The sequence below is a fragment of the Tupaia chinensis genome, unplaced genomic scaffold (assembly GCF_000334495.1).
Source record: "Tupaia chinensis unplaced genomic scaffold, TupChi_1.0 Scaffold143996_1, whole genome shotgun sequence".
Taxonomy (NCBI): domain Eukaryota; kingdom Metazoa; phylum Chordata; class Mammalia; order Scandentia; family Tupaiidae; genus Tupaia; species Tupaia belangeri.
In genome coordinates this window covers 4070959-4088664 of record NW_006203847.1, presented here as the reverse complement: position 1 = coordinate 4088664, position 17706 = coordinate 4070959, and the positions used below count along the sequence as shown (strand labels likewise).

Here is a 17706-nt window from a genome sequence, read left to right as displayed (position 1 = left end):
CTCCCGTCGCGAGAATGTCTTGTTTTGCCTTTAGTTTTTTATAAACCGCTGTACTTTCGACATGGAGTTTCCGCTCCCCCTTGGTGGAGATGTCATTTTATTTTTAATCCTTAGCCGGAATGGGTTATCGTGTGATTTTTCGTGCTTCAGTGTTCGGCTTTTAATTTTTAATTTTGCATTAGTAGTTTCATCCGGTCGGAGAGACTTTCTCCTCCGTGGCCTAGAATGTTTTTTATGTTGTTGCCTCCCACCCACCCTCTCCCTCCTTTCTCTTGGATGTGGTTTTGCAAATTGAGGGGCATGGTGTTGGATGCGATGGTTATTTACAGTTTACGTGCGAGATCTGTTCGAAACTTTGGATCTGGAGGGTTAGGTTACCGTAAAGGAGAGGAGACGCTGGTGTTGCTTTGCAATGGTTCCTTAAAATGCGCGGGCCGCCCCTCCCCCCCCCCCCCCCCCGCCCCCCCCCCCCCGTGGAGCCCCATCTTCCCTTCACACTGGAGTGTGAATTCCATACCCCTTTTCTCCCACGGACCGCCGGATTTCACAGCAGCCACACCCTGTATTTGTCTCTGTGGATTGGACTCATTATCAGCTTAATTTAGTGATTCTTAAACCACCATGATGGGACTTGCTTAAGCACGAAGCTTCTTTTCCTGTTCAGTCCTAGTGGTTAGTGTCGAAAGAGGAATAATCGAGGTTTCTTGAAACCTGGTGCGGTCCAACCTCTGCCTTTTTTCTGTTGTCTTTTTTCCTACTCCGGGCTGTTGGCGGTGTCAGCACCGCTGCTGGGGGCGGGGGTGGAGGGGAGAAAGAGTCGGGTTACCGAAGTGCGTCATTCCTGGCTCTAGCAGGGCCTGCTCGGGAGCTGCTGGTGTTTGTTACTGTCCTCGCTGCACTTTCCTGCCAACCTTCCCTCTCTGCGTATTGGTTAGGAGCAAAAGCAGGAGGCGGTCTCCTAATTCTGTCTGTAGCCTAGCGCGTTGCGTTTAAGGGTATATATGAACTTACTTGAGAAGAAACAAAAAAAAAAAAAGAAAGAAAGAAAAGAAACTGGCCCTGGAAAGTGGAGACATTTCTGTTTAATGACTTACAATTCAGGTAGTTTAGACTTGCTTTCATATGTTTTCCAGTGAACACGGGTTAATTTTGAACGTTTTAAGCCACTTAGGTTAAAATGCCTGGTTTTCTTTCTACATTGATATCAATCTATAATTAGGGATCAGAAGTACCAGTTAAGGCATAAGTGTTCAGCGGTTTTTCAAGTGGTTGAATTGTAATTTTATGACACATTATGTTAAATAGCCTGTTTTTTTTTCGTTTTGAGCTAAGGTGCTACGTGAATGCAGGCTAATCGAAGCAGTGTAAGTTAATTTTCATCAGATATTCCTATTTGTCCTTGTAGATCTTTTTGAAAAAGTGTCCTTTGAGTTTTATGGACGCCGTGAAAATTCGTAAAGATGGTTATTTCTTTGTTTTTAACTGAATTCTTGAAGGAACTTCCCTCTTATCAAGGAGTTTGTGCAGGGTGACTGTACAGTTACATTGTTGGATTTTTGACTTCCTAATTTTCTAGTCTGCTACTTTTGCTATCTTAGTATACTCACTGAACTTAGTGGCTTCCTCTCAATTCTTTTTGAAGATAATAATTGGGGGAGGGAGTGGGCAGGAGGTAGAGATGAAACAGAAGTGGCCTTTAGTTGATTATTGTAGCTGGATGAGTACTGGAGAGCTCATTGTTACTATTCTCTACTTTAGTGTGTACTTGAAAATTTCCACAGTTCCAAAGGAAACAGTCTGAAGAAGAAAATTTCCGGATTGTTTTGCAATTGTAGTGTAAATAATTAAGTTTATATTTACATATCAAAATTATTTGCATGGGAAACAGTCTCACTTATGAGTAATTACACAATGCCTGGCATACGAACTTTCAAAAAATATTTAAACGGAGCCAGTGGGGAACAGGCAACATAAATACTTATAAATTGGTTGAACTTTAAGTGTTTGTAACTTAGTCAGCTGTGCTCTACTTTTAGTTTCATTTTTAATTCTTTAAAAATAGGAAAATTCCATTTGCAAATTTTGTAAAATGTGCTTGGTGTCTATTTCACCAAGTTGCAGTTACAGTGAGTCAGTAAGCGAGGGATTTACTATTAATAGGAGGGGCTTTGGCATTTGGAGTAAGTGACAGTGGAAGCCATTGGGGTGCCATGGGGAGCATTCCTGGTAGGAAGATCAAGGTAGCTGAAATTGGTTTCAGTGTCTGGTTGTTTAATGACTGGTTAGAGAGCAGATTAGAAAAGAAATGTACTTATTAGCCATTCCTTCCTACTGTGAAATAACCGTACTATTCTAAGGTATCAGACTGGCAGGGAGGGTGTACTGGGTTCTCTTTTAAAAAGCTGATATGAAAATGAGGGTTTAGGTTTAAAATAATTGTATTTCCTTCACCCCCTTAATATTTTATCAATTGATAGATAAAATACTTGAATATTTTCTGTTAACGTTCTGACCATTACCTATCAGTAAAGTGCATTGTAGTTAAACCTCTATAAATCTTTTTAATTGGTGTATTTGTGAACTGTTGCTAAATTTTTTTAAGGTAAGTCTCATATTTTCTGCAGTTGTTGTATAGTTCTTTGTCACGCTTATTTTTTCCCCCTATGAGATGTGTTTTTGAATATATGTCAGAGTTCTGAAGGGAATCCAAAATAGTGGCTACTGTTTTTTTATTTTTGGTGAACTGTGTTCCCTAATCATGTTTGTACCAAAATTTCACTCTAGTCTGGTAATAAGACATTTTGTAACTGCTAACATTATATAACTATTTTGCATTCAGTGTTTTAGCTCTAGACTGATGTTAAGGGAAGACAGTATATATTTCAAAGTATTATTCGTTCATAAATATCTTAAGGAGATGAGGATTGTGGCATCAGATTTATTTTATTGTTGTGAGGCAAGAGCTGAAATACTAGTCCAAAAACTTACTGAGTTTGGTAACTTTAAAGTTTGTTTAGTTAGGATGTTTAAAGGCCCAAACTCTCAAACCAGACTTTAATGTACTTAATTCCACATTTCTTAGTCATGTTTTTCTTTTCCTACCTTATTGACTTGTGTGGTGCCTGAGAACCTCTGAATTAAAAAGAAATGGGGTTGGGGGAAGGCTCAGGCTCAGATCTGTTCTTTGGAAATGTAAGTTTCAATTCTAAGTGTGAAAATATGCTGTGGACAGTTTAGTAATGCTTAATATTCTGCATGTTTAACTGATACCACCCACAGTCCTGTGTGGGAAGGTAGTAAACAGTGAATAGCATATTCTTTTTGCTTTTGGTTTTTTGTAATAGATGGAAGACTTCAGGTTTTGATGTCACAAGTGAACTTTTGAACTTAATTTCTTTTAAAAAGAATTATTCATTTGATTTGATTAATATTATTATATTTTTAAAATTTGATTGGAGAGAGACAGAAAGGGGAAGTGTGAAAGCAAGCCACCAGGTCTGGGACTTGAACCAGTCAGCCATGTGGGATTCCAGCACCTTTAACCATCAGACCACCTGCCAGCCCCTGAATTTAAAATTTTTATGTTAACCTACAGTTGACTTTATAGTGGAGCGCTATTTTGGGAGTTGGAGAATAAAAAAGGAAAGAGATAGTTTTGCTTAGCTATGGGCATCAGTGTGTACTGGATATGATTAATTGTTGGAGAGAAAAGGAGGATACAGACTAAAAGCAGTTCTTTACATTTTTTTCCATAATTTTCTACATTTGGTCTATGTTCAAGACTTTAATTTGTGGTTCAATACTGTCTCTACAATAATTCTTTATTACTGTGTGTCATAAATGGTGGTTATTTTTTGGCAAAGATACGTGAGAAAACAAAATTGTCAGCTTGATTTTTCAGTATCTTCAGTTGCCTGCTTTGCATTTAATTTAACCAAAATTTGTATTTCTTCAGTGTAAGTGGAGTCTCATTTTTGTGTATGTGCATTTAAAACCTTACATATTTTCAGCAGCTGTGTTACCTGAATTGTTTACTTAATGTATTCTTGCTATAGTTCTTTGATACTAACCAGAAATACCCAGAAGCCTTTACATGTGATTAGTGTAAATCAAGAGATTATTGAAGTTGTTTTGCACTCTGCCTCACTCCCGGCAAAGAGAAGAAATTGTATCATTGGTCTGTTTTTACTTTTTTTTTTAATTGGAAAATATGTGAGGAGGAGTGAAGTCTACACTAAGTAGGCTTCTGTAAGCTCTGGCTGACTTAATGTACAACTGAAAGGTAAAATTCTTTATAAAAGTTGTTTATGTTCTGTGTTTGAGGGGGTGAAAAGTAATTCCTTGTGAGGCCAGCAGGTGGTGTGGTGGTTAAGGCACAGGACTCCTACATGACTGACCACAGTGTCCCAGACCAGTGGCTTGAAAAACAGGCCAGACACCTTTGCTGCATGCCCCCCCCTCCCATGAGAATGGAGAATGGATTTTGCCATCGCCCCTGGAGGTGATTTCTCACTCAACCTCTCTCTACGTTTTCCTGGGAGTACACAGTGTCTATATGGCAAAAACCTAGAGGAAAAAAACCCAAAACATTTGTTGTAATAGGCTTTTTTTATTCAGAGAGGTTTTTGCTATGGGGCATGTGGGCTCACCAGAGAGACAGAGAGAAAGCGAGAATTGACCCCCAAGGGTGGATGGCCTTTCTCTTCCATTCTTCTTTCAGAATCTTGCACATGCACAGGTGCCCAGCATATTTAAGTTGCCAGGTCTGGGGCTCGAACTATGGTCGACAATGCAGGAGTCCAGTGATTAACCATTAAGCCATCTGCTGGTTCTGTAATAGGATTTAACCTGTAACTTTTGAACCTGAGATATTCTGAGACTTATTTTGATTATTGCCACTTACGTTTCTTTTGAATGCCAGTAACTATTTTATCAATAACAGGAGTTACTTAATATTCTCAGTCACTTTGCAAGACAGGTGGTCCTTCTTTTACAGAGTGGGAAATTGAGGCTCTCTGAGTAAATGGCTTTCCTCAGGTCACATGATAATAGCCTTGGATTCACACCCGGATTAGCCTGGCTTCAGAACCTTTGTGCTTTTTTGTTAAGCTCAGTTGTTTTTCTTATCTCATTTTGGTTTTGGGCCTTCTGTGACCTGAAAGTGTGCAGCATTGTTTTAATGTTACAAAATCAAGTCCCTCCTCCCCCCAAACAATGCAAGACAAATGCAGATTTTTACACTGGTCAAATGAGTTGTTGGATAAAACATCCATGATTGTGCTTTCCACCAGTAGTCAAAATAGTTGAAATAGATCTGAGCTGTGGTTTTGAGTCTAGTCATTGAAGTTTGTGGGATAATATGTTGAGTTATATTTTTGATATATATTTTTTGGGGGGGTCATAGCTAATCGTACAACATGAAATTATTTCACTGATTTTTTTTTCCCCTTGCTATTTATACTCTATCCAAAATAGAGTTTAAATGTTCTGAGAATAGTTCCCCGGTCTTTGTGTATTGAGTGGTTAGGTTGGATTTGAAATAAAGTTTAATAATTCACTGCTCTAGTCCTCTAGTGGGACTTCCCCCCCCCTCCATCATTTAGCGGTACCTTGAAAGATTCTCTTTCTGAGACCAGTTGGTGGCATGGTGGTTAAGGTGCTGGGTTTGAGTCCCAGACCCAGTGGCTGGAGAACTATGCTGGGTCCATGTACATGCGTGCCCAAAGCCCGCCCTGAGAGGAGAATGGGTGGGATTGCGGCATGGTCATGCCCTCTGGGAGGATTTCTTATTTTCCCTCTATCTGTCTCTCTTTCTCCAGTGAGCACACATGTCCTCTGGCAAAAATCTAAAAAATTGGCAGCTTGCAGTCTCACTTTTCCTCCTCTCTCTCTCTCTCCTCTCTCTGTTCAACTTCAAAAAAATGATGACAATAAAATTTTTAAAAAAATATATAAAACCAATTCTTTCTTTCTGTTATTACCTCTTCTGTTTGCTTCTGCTTTTGATTTTAGTTCATCTTTTACTATATTGAATTTGCTTGTTCTTATTTTTACCAGGCAATAATAGTTAATATCAGGGCTCCAGATTATTAGGTTGCTTAGCGATTAGTATCTTGGTCTCAGTTTTCTTCTTCCTTCCTGTTTTTCATAAACTGTGACTATAGTTTTTCTTACCTGAAGGAATGCAGGGTATTAAGATTTCTGACCTAAGATAAATTGATGTAGATGAGGTAAGACTGGATATATATTTTAGTGCTTTTCATAGCCATGAGTCAAACTTACATGTTTAATGTCTATCATTCCTTTAAGCTTCATCTTGTAGGAACTATTTTTTTTTTGTAGGTGATGAACAGCAGTTTTCTACAGAGTATTGAGCCTTTTAATCTGTACCTCCCCCATTGTAATCCAAGGATACCAAGAACTGGTGTTTTATAACAGAATCATGCCTCAAGGCATCCATTTTATATAATGAATTAGTTTTTCTCCTGTGCATCTAGAAAAATACTAGCCAGGTACCTATTTTGGGGAAAATTGAAGTCACTCAGATAATTTTCAGAATTCTGTAGTTAACATGAGAAACTTTGAGAAAGGCTTCTAGAGTACTAAGGGACTTGGTTTGGCCCTATGCAAAAGTTTTACTTTTTTAGAGTCGTTTTCCTGCTTGCAGCCCTAATATAGCCTCTATGAAAAATGATGTGTGATAAAACGTGAATGTAGTCGATGATACTGCCATCTCTGGGATAAGCTGTTTAGTGTTGATTTCAAGCAGTTAGTGTGACTTAGTTTCAAAGAATTGAATATGAGAAGTTAAGTGCACAATTTTATTGATAAGGAATATTACGGGAACACTGTTCATTATACCATTCAAAACCTGTTGTAAAAATCATTGTAACATTAACAAATAGCTAAACTAATGAATTTTTACAGTATGCCAGATACTCCTCCAAATGTTTTATGTGTATTAGCTTGCTTAATCTTCCTAACCGAGGTAGGATGACCATCTGATTTATTGTCCAAGCCAGGATACTTCTAAAAGCGAAAGGGGGCACCAACTGGATGGCATGCTATGATAATAGCATACACTAGAACTGTCCCAGAGGAACTAGGATTTTTGATTACTCTAATTAATACCCCCATTTTAAGATGAGAAACCTGAAGCACAGGAAAGCCTAGTAACTTGCCTAGTTAATAAATGGTACAAAAGGATTTGAAACCCCTGCTGAGATTATTGTGGGTATGAAAGTGATTTAAGTTACTTAAAATGGCCATATTCTGTGGATTTGTTTACACTTACTCTTTTTTTTTTTTTTGGAGAGGTTTTGCTATAAGGCACGTGCACTCACCAGAAAGAGAGGACAGAGAGAAAGAAAGCAAGAAATCACCCCCCAGGGGGGATGGTCATGCCGCAATGCCTTCTCCTCCATTCTCCTCTCGGGATCTTGGGCACGCACGCACACGCGCCCGGCGTGAATTTTAAGCCACCGGGTCTGGGACGTGAACCGCGGTTGACTACGTGGGTGTCCAATGATGTAGCCATTATGGTAACTGCTGGTTCCCAAAGATAACATACAATATCTTTTAAAACCCAGGAGAATTTCCAGTTGAACTTTTTATTTAAGGATTATTTTATTTGACTTTATAGTTTATTTTAATTTGACCAAAGTGAGGGGTGGGGGACGGAGAAAATGAGAAAGCAAACTGCCAGGTCCAGGACTTGAATCATGGTTGGCCATGTGCGAGTCCAGTGCCCTTTACCACCAAGCCACCTGCTGGCCCCCTCCAGTTGAACTTTTTACAAGTTACTATTGGACTGGGGTGATTGTATGTCTTAACCTTACAAAAGCAACTTCCCTGAGGTCCCTGTAAGTTTTATTATTTTTTTTTAAAGGAAAACTCCAAAATAATGACATCTGAGTTTATTTTTCTTACATATTATCTTATTATTCCTCTAACCATTTTCTTAGGAGGGAAATGTGGATTGGTATTTCATGGGCATGCTTCTGTGGGAAATTTCGGAGGAGACAGCTGAAAGGAGATGGAGAATTTTGTGTCTTCAGAGAAAGTGGCATTAGAACAGATAGCAGAAAGTCCAGTTTAGAGTCTATCTGAACTTAAACTTACTCTGCAATGTAATTTAAGTCTTGTAGAGATTGATGTGTTTTTCATAAAAGACCATAATCAATTTTATTTGGTGAAAGTAATAGTTCTCATTTATGGTGATTTTTATGGTTATTTTGTATTTCCCACCTGATTATGTTTGTGGCACTCCCCCCATTAACTAAATATGAATTTAAATGATGATAAATGATTTCTGCACAATTGTGGATCTCTACTAAGCTGTAAACTAAGCTCTTTTTCTTTTTGAGTGGGGAGGTGTGAGTGGTAGAGATCTGATCTTTAGAGGACTTCAGTTTTATTTTGATTCTTGACTATTTTAATATAAAAATTAGAGTATATTTTCCCCCTAGATAGTTTATTTTTAGTGGTTTTGTTGATGTCACTATCTTTTTGTTTGTTTGTTTGCTATGGGCACATGTGCTCACAGGAGAGAGAGAGAGAGAGAGAGAGAGAGAGAGAGAGTGAGAAGTGAGAAATCACTCCCCAGGGAGGATGGCTACTCTGCAGTCTCTTCCCCTCCTGTCTCTTGGAACTTTGGGCAAACACACACACCAGGACTCAAAACCTCAGTTGGCCTTGTGGGATCCAGCTGCCTTAACCTCCATGTCACCATAATCTCTAACTATAAACTTAACTGAAATGTCATTAAGTAGGTTCATTCTCTGTGTGTTTTTATAGTGATATGTCATTTTTTATTTTAGTTCAAAACAATTTCATTTTTAAAAAAGTTTGTGCTATAGGATGTGTGCACTTGCCAGGGAGAGACAGAGGGAAAGTGAGAGGGGATGACCATGTTGCAGTCCCTTCTTCTGTAGTCTGTTCTGGGGATTTTGAGCACACATGCACAGTGCATGCCATGATTTTCAAGCCACTGGATCTGGGATTTCAACTACAGAGTTGGCTATGTAGGATCCAACTGCCCTAACCTCCATGCCATGTGCTGGCCTTCCAATTTGTGTTTTAAAGTCTTAATCAAAACAATCATGAAAAGATATATCTTGAAGAGGAGCTGCATTTCTGACCATCTGAAAGAGTTTGTAGTCTGCACAGTGAGTGGTAGACAAATTATTTTGGGAAGATTTGATTTATTATATGAAATCAGTGTTTTTTTTTTTTTTTTTTTTTTTTTTTTTTTGTTTAGGTTCTTGCTATAAGGAGGTGGGGGGGGAGAGAGAGACAGGCAGAGATGGGGAAAGTGAAAAACGGGGACCAGCAGGTGGCATGGTGGTTTAGGCGTTGGACGCCTCTAACATGGCCCACCACGGTTCGAGTCCTGGACCTGGTGGCTTGCTTTTTCACTTTCCATCTCTCTCTTTCTCTCTGTGTTTCTCTCTGATCAAATTAAAATAAATGAATGAATAAATAAAATAATTAATCAAGACAAAATGAGCAAAAAAGAAAAACCATTACTTAAAATAAAGAAATTACCCCCCCACCCCCCGGCAGGGATGGCCCCACAGAAATCCCATCTCCTTCATTCTCCCCAGGATTTTGGGCAGACAGGCACACATGTCCAGTGTGTTTTTTAAGACTGTGGGTTTGAGACTAGGACTGCTCAATTGGCCATGTGAGATCTAGTAGCCTTAACATCTGTGCCACTTGCTGGCCCCTGTTGCTGTTTTTTTTTCTTTTTTTTCTGTTTGTTTGTTTGTTTTTTCTTTTTTAAGAAGTTTTTGCTATAGGGTGCGTGAGCTTCCCAGAAAGACAGAAAGAGGAAAGGGAGAAATCATCCCGGGGGGGGGGAGGGGATGGCCACACAGCAATCCTTTCTTCGCCTTTCTCCTCTTGGGATCTTGGGCACGCAGGCATACGCGCTTGGCATGAGTTTAAGCTACTGGGTCCGGGACTCAAACCGCGGTCAGCTACATGGGAGTCCAGCGACATAGCCATGACGGCATTTGCTGGTCTTGCTGGTTTTTAAGCTGGCATCCTTGTACGGGATGGAGGTTCATGACCATTGAAATTATGTGCAAAATAATGTACCTTTTATCAGGTTCTCAAGGATTCATTCATTGTTGAATCATTTCATAGGTGTGTACTAGACCCAGGCTATAAAATAGTAACCTTGATTACAGTCTCTGCCCTCAGGGAATTTAGACAGTTTGATTTTTGTCACCATGCAGGGGTTAAAAGTACCTATTTAAAAAAATTGGGCAGGCATGTGGAGCAGTGGATAAGGCAGTTGTATCTCACGTGGCCAATTGAGTGGTTTGAGTCCAGACCCAGTGTCTTGAAAAACACATCGAATGTGTGTACATGAACATCCAAAAAATCCTAAGAGGAGAAGGGATTGTGGTATAGCCATTCCCCTGGGAATGATTTCTCACTTTTTCTCTCTGGCAAGTGTATGTGCCTTATAGCACAAACAAAAATAAGAACAAAAAAAAAACTAAGAAGTTTACTTGCATTACTCTATATAAAGAATATTAGGCTGTACCCAATAGTCATTAATGTAGTTTTGACAGTGTCTTTAATTTGTAATTTTTATAAGTGTTAAAAAATAAAGACTTTTCTGAAAAACTTTAGAGGAAAGGTAACAACTGGAAACTTTAACGTAGCCTTGGAATGCTTCAGTCTTTGGTGATGGTTAATGAACTCAGTCGAAGGAGCCCATGAGCATCCGTATAACCAGTTATTGCTACTCAAAGTTTGAGACCTAAATGGTATTATGGTTTTGTGTGAAAGCAAAAGATAATGAGGTCCAGCTGGTGACATGATAATTAAGGCAGCTGGAGCCCACATGGCCAGCTACTCAATTTAAATTGAACCCAATGGCTTGGGAAAAAAAAAAAAACACAAACCAAAAAAAACACACAAAACGCCGGCACCTCTGTTTGCATGAGACTGTGGCTATCTCCCCCAATGTTATCACTCCCCCCCCCCCCGTGCCCTGTAGAAAAATTGACAAAAATCAAAAAAATTAATTCAAATTAAACTAATTTAACTTTAAGTTACTTTTGTTATTTAGGAATTTTTATGTGTATTTAAGTTCTAAATGTGTGATTTTAAATAAAAAATTTAAGTTTATATATGTCTGTGTTTTAGCTTTTGACTTCTAATTCTTCATTGGAATGTTAGCTTGAGATTGCATTGGAGCACTATATGATATTCATTAAATTCATTCTCTATACATGGTATATGAGGGACATCTTCAAAAAGTTTATGGGATGCCTAACATAGAAAAGTATGCAAGGATTTCACAATTTTGCTGCAGAATAAACTTGTACTGTAATTCCGTTTCCATGAACTTCTTGAAGTACCTACCACATATTGTGTAAAGAACAAGGTTTGGTATATTTGAAGTGAATCCATTTTAGGATTGAGATGTATGATCACTTCTTAGATTTCTAATTTTTGTCTCTTTTCAAAAGCAAGGAGAGTTTTTCTACTTACCAGTATGTCTTCTGCTTATACCAAATTTGCAAACTTTGTGGTAACCAGAATGTTACTACAGAGAACTCATTTAATATCCTCTTGCAAAACAGGGGCACTTTTTGTGGTAAAGAAATAATATTAAAGACAGTTAGGAATGTGAACCTCTGAGAAGTTCCCTTTTATGCTAAAAGAGAAAAGTAGGGAATATTAGCAAATCCATAATACTTTTCCTTTGGGATATGTCCCTCCCTGTTTCCATCACTCATTCAGGCCAAAAGACATTCCTCTGACTCTACTCCTGGCAGGAGACTTGAGGAAGTGGTGGTAGCTATGACTGGCAGAAAAGCAGAAATATGAAGGTATGTTTATGAAAAGCAAACTTGTCACTGACAAATGGATTTTTCCAGTTCTGAGTATATGTACTTTTTCGAGTTTTGATTAAATATCAGTGCATAAAGTGCTTTTATTCATTGAGGAATATTTATTAGTTGCATTCATATTTGGGCATTCTAAATATACTTGAAAATTTCCAGAGGGATCATTTGGACAGTATGGAATTACTTTGGAAACGTTCCCTTAATAGGAAACTAGTTCCTAATCTTTTGAAGTTAGACTGAGGCAGTTTATCCAAGTTGCTGCAGAAAGATAGGAAATCTAACCTGAGAAGTAACTGTGTATGTGTACATACAGAACTTTAGTGCTTGGGTCCTACAGGTGGTATGGTGGTTAAAGGTGCTGGACTCCCACATGACCAGCCATGGTTCAAGTCTTGGACCTGGTGGCTTCCTTTCTCACTTTCCCTCTCTTTCACTGTCTCCCTTGTCAAATTTAAAATAATTTTTAAAAATACATATGTAGTGCTTAAGTGTATAATATTGATGAGCATCTAAATTTATCTCTTACAAGTAGATTGTTAACTTTTTCAGTCTGGGTACTGTGTTTACATCTTATTTGGAATCTTGTCTCTCTTTTTTTAAAGAGAGGTTTTTGCTGTGGGGCTCATGCGCTCACCAGAGAGAGACAGAGAGAAAGTGAGAAATCACCCTCCAGGGAGGATGGCCATGCCACAATCCATTCTCCTCTTGGGATCTTGGGCACGCACGCACACGCTCCTGGAGTGAGTTTTTAAGCCACTGGGTCTGGGACTCGAACCGCAGTTGACCACATGCAGTTCTGTGACATAGCCATTACGCTAACTGCTGTTCCCAGAATCTTGTCTCATTTTGAAGTGTATATTAGACAAGCTCTCATGATAATTGAATTAAAACCTTAGTTTTTTTTTTTTAGAAATGTAGCCCTGCTTTATAATTGGATTATCAGTATTTGTATTTAAGAGTCCTATGTTGGAAGAAAGGTCAGGCAGTTTCCCCTAGTTGACTTTGCATTAATGATAGTTTGTATTGGCAGGATACTGTTTACAGTATTCATTTATTATGTGACAAGTTTTATGAGCCTCCTCAGCACTTAATTTTTTGTTTTGTACAAAAACCTTATGAAATAGTTGTTAGTATTTCCACTTACTGAGTTTTAGAATGTTTTTAGTGACTTGCCCAAGATCTTTCTGCTAAGTAGCAGAGCTTTTGAATTCAATTCTGCTTAATTCTGGAACATTGGCTCCCAGAAGAATGATTTATATAGTGATACTTTCTTTGGGGAAAGAATAAAATAAGACAAGAATCTTAAATACTAAGAGATAAAACAGAGGAGGAAACTTCTCCAACAAGTCAGAAAATTTTCTAAAAACTGATAAGGATAAATCATTCTCAGACCAAAGTTGCATATGGTATATTTCACATTTTAACTTTAAAAAATTTAGTTTCATTTGTTTTTTTAATATGAGCAGAGAGACAGAAAGGGAAAGCAAGAAAGGAAGCTGCTAGATCGGGACTCGAACCGTGGTCAGCCATGTGGGAATCCAGTGCCTTTAACGACCACACCATCTGCTGGGCTCCTACGTGGTCAACTGGTTCGAGTCCTGGACCTGGTGGATTGTTTTCTCACTTTCCCTTTCTCTCTCTTTCCCTCTGGTCATCAAAACTAATAATAAATAAAATTAAATTATTTAAAAAATTTTTATTATTTAAATTTTTAATTTAATTTTTAATTCGACCAGAGAGGGACACACAGAGAGAAAGTGAGAAAGCAAGCTGCTTGGTCAGGGACTCAAATCACTGCTGGTCATGTGGGAGTCCAGCAACTTTAACCACCATGCCACCTGCTGGCCCCAATAAAATTAAATTCTTAAAAAAATAAAAGCAAACAAACCCAAAAAAACTACCCAAGGAAACATAGCTTGGAAATGGTAGAGCCTTGGTGTGAACCAGGTAATCAGGCTACCAAGAACAAGTAAATGTTACACTGATGAGTGGATATTCATGTGAGTGGTTTCCTCATTCTGGCAGTGTACCTTTAGTTTTCTACTTAGTTGTGTTTGAGTTAGTTGTATTTGTGTATCCTTTTAGGAATTTTAGGGGTTAGCAGAGGATTGGACAAAAGTCTGAACATTAAGCTTCCCAGTTGTAAAATGGGTATAATCTCACTTGCATTGTAGGTTAATTTTTTTCCCTGTGTGCCAAACAGTTATGCTGACAATTTTGCTGGTATGGTAGGTCCTCAGATGACTAATAATATATAATATACTTTAGTTTTTTTCCCCCAATAATTATTTATTTAATTTTATTTGTTCATTAATTTATTTTAATTTAACCAGAGAGAGACAGAGAGAAAGTGAGAAAGCAAGTGATCAGGTCTGGGACTCAAACCATGGTTGGCCATGTGGGAGTGTCCAGCACCTTAACCACCTATCACCTGTTGGCTCCCTTTAATTCTTTTTGAAAAGAACTTTATTCATTGTCATTATTTAAATTTATTTTTTTTATATATTTTTTGAAGTTCACCAGGGAGGGACAGGAGAGAGAGAGAGAAGGAAAATGAGAAAAGCAAGCTGCTAGGTCCGGGATTCAAACCATCATCAGCCATGTGGGAGTCCAGCCGCCTTAACTACCACGTCACTTACCCTTCCTTTAATTCTTAATATAATATACTTTAGTTCTTACATGGTTGAATTTATATTATACCCATTTTACAGATAAGAACCTAGAACCTGGGAACCGGCAGTTAGCGTAATGGCTATGTCGCTGGACTTCCACTTAGTTGACCGCAGTTCACATCCCGGACCTGGTGGCTTAAAACTCACGCCGGGCACGTGTGCGTGCGTGCGTGCGTGCCCGAGATCCCGAGAGGAGAATGGAGGAGAAGGGATTGCAGAGTGACCATCCCCCCTGGGGGGTGATTTCTCGCTTTCTGTCTCTATGTCTCTCTCTGTCTTTCTGGCGAACACACGTGCCCTATAGTGAAAAAAAATCTCTCCAAAAAAAAAAAAATGGAACCTAAATAAATGAAGTAATTTGCTCAAGTAGGTTCCTGCCGTTTGGCCTTTTGTACTTGCTGGTGACTTTGCCTGGCTTGGTTCCTCATGTTTTGAGGATATTTTATCCAAATACTACTCCTTTTTAAAATTTTTTATTTATTCATTCATTTATTTTTAATTTGACAGAGAGAGAGAGAGAGAAAGAGGGGAAGTGAGAAAGCAAGCCACCAGGTCTGGGACTCGAACCGTGGCCAGCCATGTGGGAGTGTCCAGCGCTTTAACCACCACGCCACCTGCTGGTCCCAATCCAAATACTACTTTTTCAATGAGGCATCCCTTGCTCCTGGCCCACCCTTTCCTCCTGACTCTCCTTTGGAGTCAGGAATGCTCTTATTACCATTAAATGCTGATTTACATGGGATGTCTTTCTCTACACTAGAAGGTAACCTCAGCGAGGGCAAGGCTATTTGTCAACCTTGTTTATTGCCTTAATCAAAGCACCTAGAACAGTACTGTTTAGTATTTGTTGAGTGAATGCTTTTTTTCTTTTTTTTGGAGAGATTTTCGCTATAGGGCGCGTTCACTTGCCAGACAGACAGAGAGAGACATAGAGACAGAAAGCGAGAAATCACACCCCAGGGGGGATTGGTCACACAGCAGTCCCTTCTCCTCCATTCTCCTCTCGGGATCTTGGGCACGCACGCACACGCGCCTGACATGAGTTTTAGGCCACTGGGTCCGGGACGTGAACCGGGGTTGACTACGTAGGAGTACAGCGACATAGCCATTACGCTAACTGCTGGTTCCCTTAAGTGAATGCTTTATGTGGAGTTCTAAGACACACTAGGCTTGTTTGCAAACTTATCCTGATTTAGTTTTTAACAGACCAAGATGTTCATTTCCTGGAACAGAGAAATAATGTGGCAGGTACTTGGGCCTTCTTTGGGATAGGGATGCTGAGGCAAATGAGTCTCTTGTAAATAGTTTTTAGACAGAGGTTTATTCTCATATGTTCTTCGGACCCTGTTATTCTCTATTTTTTTAAGAGAGATTTTTGCTGTGGGGAGTATGTGCTTGCTAGAGACACAAAGAGACAGAAAATGAGAAACCACCCTCCAGGTGGATGGCCATGCTGCAGTCCCTTCTCCATTCTCTTCTTGGGATTTTGGGCACCACACATGTGTGCCTGGCATTAGTTTTCAAGCTGCTGGGTCTGGGACTTCAGCAGTGGTTGGCCATGTGGGAGTTCAGCACCTTAACCTACTGATCTCTGGACCCTTTTTACCACTTAATACAGGTCTGCCTTAAAGATTATTCTTTTATTTATTTATTTTTAAAGTATTTTCTATAGGGCATATTTGCTTACCAAAGAGAGAGAACAAGGGGGAGATGGAAAGTGAGAAATTGCCCCTAGGAGGGTGGCAATTTATTTTTCTCTCCAGTCTCTTCAGGATTATGGGCATGCACATGATTTCCTGACATGATCTTCAAGCCACCTGGTCTGGGACTTGAACTGCACTGTTGGCCATGTGGAATCCAGCACCTTAACCTCCACACCATGTGCTGGCCCATAGCTGCTATTTATTGTCTTTAATGTTCAAGATCTCATTTTGCCTAAAGATTCTGAGCAATCACTTATTTATTTATTTGTTGTTTTTTATTATTATTTTAAAATTTGAATACACACAGAGAAAAGGAAAGAGGAAAAGCAAGCTTCTAGGTCCAGTACTCAAACTGTGGTTATCCATGTGGGACAACCCCTGCCAGCCCTGATCATTTATTTTTTTTAATTGTCAGAGGGTGCATGTACTTAATAGAGAGACAGAGCAAGGGGGCAATGGAGGAAATCCCCTCCAGTGGGTTGTGGTCACACCGGAAGCCTTCTTCCTCCATTTTCTCCCCCACCTATTGGGATTTTGGACATGCATGCATGTGTTCCCGGCATGGGGGCCAGGATTCCAACCTCTGTTGCCCAGGTGGGATCCAGCTGCCTTAACCACTAGGCTATGGGCCCAGCCTTCTCTGAGTATAATAGTGTATTTGTGGTGTGCCCAGCATGAAGCTAGAAGGAAGGGTTTGCTTTGTATGGGAGGATTGCTAGCTTTGTCATTTATAGTTTATTAGATGATAATACACAGAACATATATGTATTAAATAGCTAACATGTATATAAATTTGATTTTTTAAAAATTTTTGCCAGAGACAGAGGGAGAGGGAGAATGCCACCCCTAAATGGGATGTAGTCACGTGACAATCCCTTTTTTCTCCATTTATCCATCCTGTTGAGATTTTAGGCTTGCATGCACTTGTGCCCAGAGTGTTTGTAAAGCCACTGGGGTTAGAATTTGAACCACATGCTTAGCTGTTTGGGATCTAGCTTCCTTAATCATTAGGCCGTGAGGCCGGCCCTATATATGTGTATATTAAAAAATGTACTGTATTAAAGCTTTCAGCAATGATGTTTTAGTTAGTTAGTATTTAATATTTTGATAGCATATAGTGATCTTTTTTTAAAAGAATTTTTAATATAATTTTATTTATTCATTCAGTCATTTTAATTTGACCAGAGAGAGAGAGACATTCACTCAGAGATAGAGATTGAGGGGGAGTGAGAAAGCAAGCCACCAGGTCTGGGACTTGAACCAGGTTGGCCATGTGGGAGTGTCCAGCATCTTCACCACCACACCACCTCCTGGTCCACGATAGCACATAGTCATCTAGGAATGAATACCCTTTTCTTCGTTTCTGCTTCTCAAAACATATCTTGCAGTAATGTATGTAGTTGGACTATAACAGTGATAATAATGTACTGTACTCTTAATATCAAAGTGATTTTGGAGGGA

General features: G+C 39.2%; 1 protein-coding gene across 3 annotated transcripts in view; it reads left to right on the top strand.

Moving 5' to 3' along the window:
• Positions 1 to 17706, top strand: part of STAG2 (STAG2 cohesin complex component) — a 169616-nt gene that overhangs the window by 1819 nt on the left and 150091 nt on the right. Inside the window, exon 1 of one of the 3 annotated variants that reach the window (XM_027767189.1) lies at positions 1081 to 1101. The exons of the other annotated variants lie outside the window; for them this stretch is intronic. The gene's annotated coding sequence lies outside the window, so the exon portion shown is untranslated. Of the gene's footprint in view, positions 1 to 1080; positions 1102 to 17706 lie in introns of those variants that run through there. 3 annotated transcript variants of the gene reach the window in all.